Source organism: Lagopus leucura, unplaced genomic scaffold (assembly GCF_019238085.1).
Source record: "Lagopus leucura isolate 7727_CA_CO unplaced genomic scaffold, USGS_WTPT01 Super-Scaffold_100001, whole genome shotgun sequence".
NCBI lineage: Eukaryota > Metazoa > Chordata > Aves > Galliformes > Phasianidae > Lagopus > Lagopus leucura.
In genome coordinates this window covers 38,483,552-38,493,148 of record NW_024962262.1, presented here as the reverse complement: position 1 = coordinate 38,493,148, position 9,597 = coordinate 38,483,552, and the positions used below count along the sequence as shown (strand labels likewise).

General features: G+C 32.6%; 1 long non-coding RNA gene across 1 annotated transcript in view; it reads left to right on the top strand.

Annotated features, from left to right (window-relative positions):
- The first annotated feature begins 1,339 nt into the window (after positions 1–1,339).
- The window catches only part of LOC122178392, a 20,874-nt gene continuing 12,616 nt past the window's right edge, over positions 1,340–9,597 (top strand). The window contains exon 1 of the long non-coding RNA XR_006178309.1: positions 1,340–1,369. This is a non-coding gene — a long non-coding RNA (uncharacterized LOC122178392). The remainder of the gene's footprint in view (positions 1,370–9,597) is intronic.

The following is a 9,597-nucleotide window of genomic DNA, read 5'->3' as shown; positions in this document are numbered from 1 at the left end:
AAGAAAAGAAAAGAAAAGAAAAGAAAAGAAAAGAAAAGAAAAGAAAAGAAAAGAAAAGAAAAGAAAATTATGTCTGGGCTTTTAAAACAATGTTAAAAGGTCATTATAATAATTTCTAAATTCTGTTTGGTTCTATGTAGTTAATAACAGAATAACAAAATCATATTTCTATCACAAATTTTATTATTTTTTTAAGCAGTGATGCTATGAGAAGTCAATTCAAACTGTAGTTTTACACTGTAAGATGAAATGTATATTATCAATAGCTGAAGTCACGTTTAGACAGCAAGATACAAGATTTTCACTAATTTAAGTGCAATGTATTGTGAAAAATATGTATTTATTGTATGAATGAAAATAGAGAACGTTTCTCTGTTGCATAACAAGTGTTTATCATATATGTCTCAATGGAAAAGAAAGTAAACTACATATTTATTGATTGTATTTATTGATGAATCCTTACACGTACGTTTTTGCATTTCCTCACAGGCAGTATAAAAGCCCAAGTATAATGTTAATCCTAAACTAAGCACCATTGTTATTCCAATCATGGGTATCCTAGCTTATCAATTCTTCCCATTTCAATTAGGACTTTTTTTTTTGTTGTTCCACTGCTGTGTATATGAACATCTCACCTTTGAATTCACTGTTCATCATAATCCGGCAGACCTAATAGAATACCTGTTAAAGAATACATCAAGAGGATAATACTTATTATCTTTTTAATATATTGTTACATTTATTATACTATAATACTATTTTGTTGTCTACATTAAAATAAATCTACAGATATTTTATACCAGTCTGGTCTGAATTTGCTATAAGAGCACTAAAAGTGTTCATAAAGTATTTACATAGGATCTCAGTTAAAAAAACAAGCAAAAGAAACCTCTTATATTACCACTGTATTTTATGCCCACATCTAGAGTTGAGTTTAATTTTGTATTTTGAGTTCCCTAGCTTTCACCCGGTGTATTTTGACTTTAGAAAAGGCTAAATTAATCGAAATGTTTGCACAAAGTATTATACTATATGCAGACTCTCAGTTGAAGTAAAATGATGATTTAGTCATAACTTTAACTGTCTTTCCTTCAATATAATGTCATTGTTTTGTGATTTTTGGTTTTCGGTATTCCACATCATAACATCATGTGGGGCACTGGGACTTTAACTGTTAATGCTCAAGTCATGGGTACCTGCCCTGAAGAGAAGAAAAACTACATTCCCCAGGGGACTTTGCGGTCAGGGAGAGGAGGTTTAACTCCTGGCAAGGTCGCCTGATTGCTCTTTCTCGCCTGCCCTTCGTGGTGGGCGCTGCTCCCGTCTCCCTGCTGCTCAACTGGACTGCGCATCTCACCTCAGCGTTGTGGTGAGGCCTATCCACCTTTCAGACATTCTCTCTCTCATTATATTTGATTTATTAGTTTCAATTCTAATTATATTCTATTATAGTGTGTTATCTTGCATTCCGATAATATACTTAGTAAATTAGTTTGTTTCTCCTCAGATCGTTGCCACTGTTCTTAATTATTTTGGGGTCCCCTGTTTCCTTTTTTTCTGGAGGCGCAGATCTGCGGATCCCTCCACCCCGCTCATCACGGAACCGGGCTGGACCAGCCCGTAAAATGGTGAAAACTTTGATTCCTCAGATATCAGATTTTCCTTCCCACTAATTCATACTGCTGTTTGTTTTTTTTTAATTATTATTTTCTCCAAGATTTTTTAAAAGTGATATCCAAATTCAATATATTAGAGCACCTCAAGTCGTGTTAGACTGGAAATTATTCACATATCTGCATATGATTACATAAAATACACGAAAAACTATATACAATTTCTTTTTTCTTTTTTTATTCTTACCAACGATCTGATGTTTCCAGCTGATGTGAGGATGACATTTACAGGATGTTATGTTGAAAACCTGTAATGGTTCAGTACACAATAGATAATCTTACATGTCAATAAGAAAAGAAAATACAGCAAAAGTAGACAAAGGAAATTTTGGTTAAATTATCTTTACATTTCTTCTGCAGATCACTTAAGGCCTTTTAATCTTGCATTTATTTTATTACTTGCTTTTTTGATGTGTGTGTACATCAAAAGAAGATCCTAAGTATGGTAGATGAAATTCACTGTAAGAGATACAGTAGCTTCTTTTCCAACACTGAGAGTAATTAAACATTAATTCCTTATATTAGTATAAACTTTCAAGGAGAACTAACATTCTGAAGTACTCAATTATCTGATCCTGAGAAAAATAAAAGAATTAAGATCAGTAAAGAACTTCAGAGTTTGAGGCCAAAGGTTGGAAGAACATTTGGACAATGCATTTTAAAATATTACTGACTTTATTAACTTCAAAATAAAGATAAAACTCTACAAGGGCACTTTGTATTTTTTCCTTAGCTAACCTGAAATCTATTCCTGCAGTTATGATATCAAGTTGCATGTTTGGAAACATGACATATATCACACTGAGAACAAGAAAAGTGAAGTGTTTTCCTTTTTTCCTTCCATAGTTTTCCTGTCAATTAATTCTTTACTTCCTCAAGACCCAGAATATGCTCCTTGCTTACTATTATTCTTTGAAGTTTACAATGAGTGATCTATTGCAATTAAACTTTGAACTTTGAATATCACCAGGTTTTTCTATTTTTGGCAGTAGCAGAGCTGTGAGGACTCTTTAAAATTAATTCCTATGGTTGTCATTGGTCAGAGATATCCAAAACTATATGATCTGAATGATCATCTATGTTCTCCTCTATATAACATTTGTTTCCTCAGTGGCTTAAAATCCTTCTAAAATCCTTAGAAGAGGTATAAGACAGATAGTCAAGCTTCTTTTCAACATTAGGTAGAACAAGAAAAACTGAAATCTCACATCTCATGGAGTCTTCTTAACACTGATAGTTGATGAAGCATTTATTTCTTTACTCATTAACTTTAGCTTTGAAATTCTCTTGGTATTTGAATAACACCAAGATTCAGGTCTTCCTGAGAAACAGAATTTCTCACCTTTACCATGTCTAATCTCAGTAGGCAGCCATATAATTTTTGGTTTCTTCCTACTTAGATTCATGATCCTAACTTAGATATGTTAAGTAACTGTGAAATGTATTACACAGTGATTATGAAAAAAGTGGTCTGATTTATCTTCTGCTTTAATTCTAAATCCTTAGAAGATTAAATATCAATCCAAATTACCCAGATCTGAAAAAAACAGCAACAACAAGAACAAGAACAACAAAAAACACCAGTGCTGGCAATTTCACCACTGTATATTTCTGTGAGATATTTCAAGAAAGTAAAATTTTCAGATGAACACATTTAAAGATGAGGAGTGTATAGTAATACAGAAAAGGCAATGGAACACTTGAAAGTCTTGAACATGAAAAAAAAACCTTTGCACCAAATAGCTGCAAAGAATTAAATAGAAAATGTTTAATAGAGATGGATGAAGACATTCTGGAGAGGAATACAGAAACATATTCCAATTCTTTATTTTAAATAAGAAGATACATAATTTTCTAAGGTGCTCATCCATCACTGCATTATATGTACTTGGAATTTAATGTCATCAAATTGAACCTTCAAATCTGTGTGCTTCTACATTCCTCCCTTTGATTTTTTTTCAAATAGTCCCGTGCCATCCTTTGTTCCCCTTTATTTTAGATATGTAGAGATATATTTAAAAATATCCATTTTCATATTTGCTTTCTAGCACTTGAAATAGAAGAAACAGTAACACAGCTACAGAAAATCTTTGAACCTTTGCCACCTGTAATTTCCAGTGATATCTAAAACCCTGCTTACTCTGTAAAACACATGGAAATGCTAATTCACAACTTGAAATAGTGATTGAGCACCTGGTGAGAAGGCAGGGCCAACCCAGGGGCACTCAGGTACATGAAAGGGATGGAGCCGGGATCCACCCTTTCCCAAACCTTATTTAAGAGTTGGCAGTGGAGGTAAGGGTATCTTTTTGGGTAATCCCTGCATGCCTATAGCCTTCTGAATGTAAACAGCTCCTTTCTGTGATTTCTCTGCCTACCACTGTTATGTTTGAGCAAATCCTCACTCAGTGTAGCTTGCTGCTCTGATTTCATTGCTGCACTTTCCTTTGTGTTACAGCATTGTTAAATGACAAGGAAAAATTATAAAAGAAAAATAAATCTTCTTTAACTTCTCAATAAACTTTTTTTTTCACTCACATAAGTTAATCCATTAGATCTCAGTGAGCCTATAAAACGTAGTTTGCTCTGTACAGGTCCAAAAATAAGAATGTGATGTAACTTATAACAGTGATTTATGAAATCCAAAGATTTTGCTGCCCTGTTTCCTTCTCAGAACAAGACAATGCTTAAAACATAGAGAAAGTAAATATAGTCCACATTTTCACATTGTATTTTCTTCTTCATAAACTGATACCTTATTTTTTTCTCTTTAGGAATGAATGCCAAGGAAAAGAGTAAATATATACAGCTTGTCACTCTCATTCTATGTCACGTACAATTCTGATTGTTGCAGGAGTTGTAACTGATCTGGTCTCTCACAATAATCTAGATGAACTGTTTTGAAAATGACTGTTAGTTTTTCACCTTATATTACAAGTCATAGGAGGAGTCTTAAGTGGAAGAACAACGTGCAGATCAGTACGGAGAAATAATAATAAATGATTTAAAAATTTAAAAGCAAAAAGCACTTCATTCTCTGAAGAGAGGTTAGATGACATTATAGCAAAGTACCATAGAAGAGCAAAAAATAAAATCATACAGTTAGGAAATTCCGGCTTTCTAATAACTACAGAAGAATTAATCATCATACCATTTTTTATATACTTACTAAAGAAATCCTATACGTACCTTAGTTAGTTTTCCCAAAGGTAACCCTATCTTGCTGGATGAAAGTGTTTATTTTTAGCCCTATGTGCTCACATGGATGATTGAAAATTTGAAGGTGTAATTCTGAGTATTTTAGACAGTATAATTAGGGGCTTATCTAGAAGAGCAAAATAGATTCTCATTTCTAGAGTGAATTCTGTTTATCAGAAATTAAAAAGAAATTTAAGGTCAACCCTGTTCTTCTAGGGTAAGTTCTCACATATCAAAGTATTCACAGCTTCCAGTAAAGGGGTCATTGGAGAAAACAAGAATCCTCTCACTACAGAAAGCTCCCATGAAACTCTGCAACAAAAATCATTCTATTTCCTATACTGATTCACTTTGGCCATGAACACTTTTCCAGTACTTTATACATAATAGTTCAGAAAGGGTAAGGAAATCACTGTTCTGTTCATTCAGAAGGGCAATGAAACTTACATATTAGTTTTCCGAGATAAACCTTTACTGCCAAAAATATACATTTACTATACCTTCAGTGGGACTTTTAATTATATTGCAATACTTTTAACTATCTCCCCTAAGTATTTAATGATTTTTCCCATTTACTGCTGGAGGAAAAAAAAATCACAACTACTGAGTCTTTTTTTAAGATTTTCATATTTATTCCATGGATAATATATTTAAATAATAAACAAGTGTTTTTTATTAAAAATAATTTCTTATATTACTGAAGTTGTATAGTTTTATTGCCTTCAAGGAAATTTTCTGTTTAAATTCCAACATAATTAACTTTACCCACAAATCCAATATTCTTAGACTTGGCACTAGTCTTAGCTAAGACTAGCTAACACATTGTTACAAAATGGTTTGAGATTGAAAGCTCCATTCATTTTCCATTCCTTATGTGCTAACTTTTCCACCTTTGCAAGAGATAGGTTGTTATCTTGTTTGCTTGACTTTAAAGCATCGACTCTGACAAGATGATAAAGTCTCCAGTTCCATAGTACATGTTATTTCTGATGAAGTTTTATCTGAAAGGAAGATAAATATGACTATTTATTTTAAATCCCTATGGTAGTGGACAAGCTCTTGAAGATAATTTTTCTAGAGTTGAGAAAAGACTTTGATTTTTCCAGTGTAAATTTGATAAATGAATTGCACTGAGTAGTGAGATACAGTTGTATGGCTATTAGAAGTAGACTTATAGCAAAGGCTAGAATAAGGTAGTTTGAATTTAGACTCCAATCAGGACAATCAGGCAACAAACATTAGAAAGTCAGGATTGGTATTTTTGTTTTTCATATAACAATAGTTAAGATTAAACTTACATGATTCGAATCTGTCTACTTCTGGAGAGTAGTAAAAAATCTATAGCAGAAGTTACACCAACATTTTCCAAGAGTTTTCAGTACTGTGCATTTGATGTAATTCACGTAATTATTTTTGCTAGTTAGTCTACTGTAAAATATTTGAATTTTTATCCCTTCCTACAGCCAGGCAATGTAGGTCTATACATAACTCACAAAGAGAAAATTAAAAAACATATGAAAAGCTGGAATTTGGCTTTCCTAAAATCTGTCTATTACTTATGAAAATAAAGAAGTATAATATATGCATACCTGCAGAAAGAGAACTAAAATGTTAAAACAGCTTTCAAATGATATTATTATTCTTATATCTACTGCCACTTTTAAGTTGAAGTAAAAGCACTGGATTTAATTTTGTCCTCCACTTCCGTTCTAACTAGTGTTTAGCGTAATAAGTAGATATTTTCTTACACATTCTCAAAATGACTACAGATAATGACAATCTTTCTAGTTAATAACAATGGAAATATCAGTTATTCTATAGGACAGAATTCCCTTGCATGCTACAGTAGTATATGATTCATATTTATATTTTATGTATTCTTATCAAGGCACCATAATATTTGGGGGGTAATATTATAAAGTTTGTAAAAAGATTTTGAAGGAAAATGCATATATAGTAGATGTGAATGAACAAAGACAACACTGATGATGGACTCTTATAAACTCACAGCCAGTCTAAAGAGGCTAGATATATTTCTGTAGCATAAACCTAGAATTTTTACAGCACTCTCAATTGAGATTAAATATTATTTTCCTAGCAATATATATTTTGGTAAACTGAGTACTGCAACACCATCTAAAGTCTTTGAAGCTGCTTAACAATTTTAAAATCAAAGTAAAGGTCAAAAGGAGGTATAATTAATAGTAAGTACTCTCTTGGATCCAAGTTCTCCCAGATGTTTTCTTCAAGGCTCTACCTGATACTAGTTTCTGGACAGAAATAGATTATATTTCTCTTTCTTTTTTTTTTTTTTTTTTTTTTAAGATACAGATGTGATTTATACTTGCATTCCATTTTTGCTGTAGTAGGATATAATGTGCCCGTAAACTATCACATTTCTTACTCTATTTCTTTTCAGTAAGGTAGGAGCCATTAGTGATTTATAGTACATCATGCTGTATTCAACAGAGATTACAATTTTTAAAATAAAGTTATGTTCAGTATCTTTCTGTGTCACATTTCAACATCAAAGGAAAAACATCAGAGAGGCACTTTGGGAAAAAAAAAGAGAAAGCGAAAGAGAAAGCGAAAGAGAAAGAGAAAGAGAAAGAGAAAGAGAAAGAGAAAGAGAAAGAGAAAGAGAAAGAGAAAAAAAGAAAGAATGAGAGATCATTTAGAAGGAAGTAGAACCATAGTTTCTGCGTTGAGCCAAAAATAATGTCAGTTTTCACTAATTTACCTGTCTTTAGCCAGTAAAGAAGAGCTGTAGTCTATGTAAAATCAGGCAGTTTGTCATTCCAAAGAAAGACATACTCTCAGCAGACAAAGTTGCTATGACTGTTCATATACAACCTGGAATAAAGAAATTCACATAAAAAAAAAAAGGGAAAAAATAGTAATAAACAAAAAATTGTAACCATACTATAATAGCAAATACACATATACAAATACATAATATAATAGCAAATACTGTAGAAGATGTGACTATGGACAAAATAATTTAAATAACATAGATGTCAACTATGACAGAGAATGTAATTTTGCACAGGTTAAAGCTGTAAAAATAGAAAGAAGAAAATAGATGTTTGACTATGGATTACAGTTTATTTGGCATAGTTGTAAAAATATTTAATCTACATATCTGTAAGAAATTCCAATTCTTTCTCCTCATTCTGTTTTGTTAACAAATGCACTTCCTGTGATATTTGAAATTAAATCCAAAATGAGTAGGAAGTAGCTCTTGCATTTCTTTGCAAGCAGTTCAGAGGTAGATTCTTAGAGTTCAGATTAAGTGAATTGCTTAAACTTCTGTTTTCACACTTGTGAATGCAAAACTTGTACTGTACAAAGTATGTGAGTTATTCTCACATAAAATACTCATCAGATAACACAATTATTTAAATTCAGCAACCAATATAAAGTTCAGTCATAAGCTGGAGACACTTAAGACAAATTTATTGTTATGGAAAAACTGGAAATCTGTAAGTTTTTTAACTGAAAAATGTAAGCTTTTTTTTTTTTTTTTTTTTTTTGGAGGGGGAACAGAAAAAAGGATTCTGCTACTATTAACAAAAATATGCAATCCATCATAATAATAAGTGAATGTGTTTAAAGAAATATTTATCTTTTTATGAAGATCACCATGAGAAGTACATATGTGTAAGACAATTGAGTCTCAAGTCTGAACTTTACAAAGTAGTTCTATGGTGATTTTGATGTTTTGTTTTTATTGGTTTTGTTGTCATTGTCCAGTCTCCAACTGACATAAAGCAAAATTGAAACTATTTTAAAACACTGGATGAGATTTCTCCCACCCCAGAGACTCAAATCTTTGTGAAATATCAGGTAAAATTTGTTAAATTGAAAAGACAATCTAATACATAGAAATTACCACTGATTTAGCAGGAGAAAAAAACCAAACAAACAAACAAAAAAAGACACAAAGAGAAACAAAGCAAAAAGTTGTGGGGAGCTGCTGCATAATCATTTTATCTATGAAGGATACTCCAAATGTAATGCCTCCAGTTATGCTGGCCTGTGATATCACAGGCAGATGTTGTTGTATGATAGTAGAGGTTGTTTTTCCACCAGTATTCCATACAGTTTTGTTGCTGTGTGACAGGTGGCAGCAGAGGGACACTGAGAAAGTGATTTCTGACATGGAAGTGCTTATGAAGCAAAGGTTTGTCACTGCATTCCTCCATGCAGAAAAAAATTGCACCTGTAGACATTTGTTGACACTTGCTGAACATCATACAAATTAAATACTCAGTGTGAGCACAGTGAGGAGATGGATGGTGCATTTCAGTGGTGATGGCATTGAGAGTGGGTCACCTCTGCTGATGCAGATTTTAACATGCATGACATGCAGGTTTTTGTTGATTGTTGATGAAAAGGAATATATAGTGGTGATGACAATGTTGAAAAAGTATGCTTTGTAGCTGAGTATTTTCTCTATCAAATAATATTATATTATTTAAATAATCTTTATATTTGTTGTAATTTCCATGGAAATAAACAAGAGGCATTACTTCCAGAGTAATGCTCTCTCCTCTCCTCTCCTCTCCTCTCCTCTCCTCTCCTCTCCTCTCCTCTCCTCTCCTCTCCTCTCCTCTCCTCTCCTCTCCTCTCCTCTCCTCTCCTCTCCTCTCCTCTTCCCTCCTCTTCCCTTCTCTTCCCTTCTCTTCTCTCCTTTTCTTTCCTTTTCCCTTCCCTTCCCTTCCCT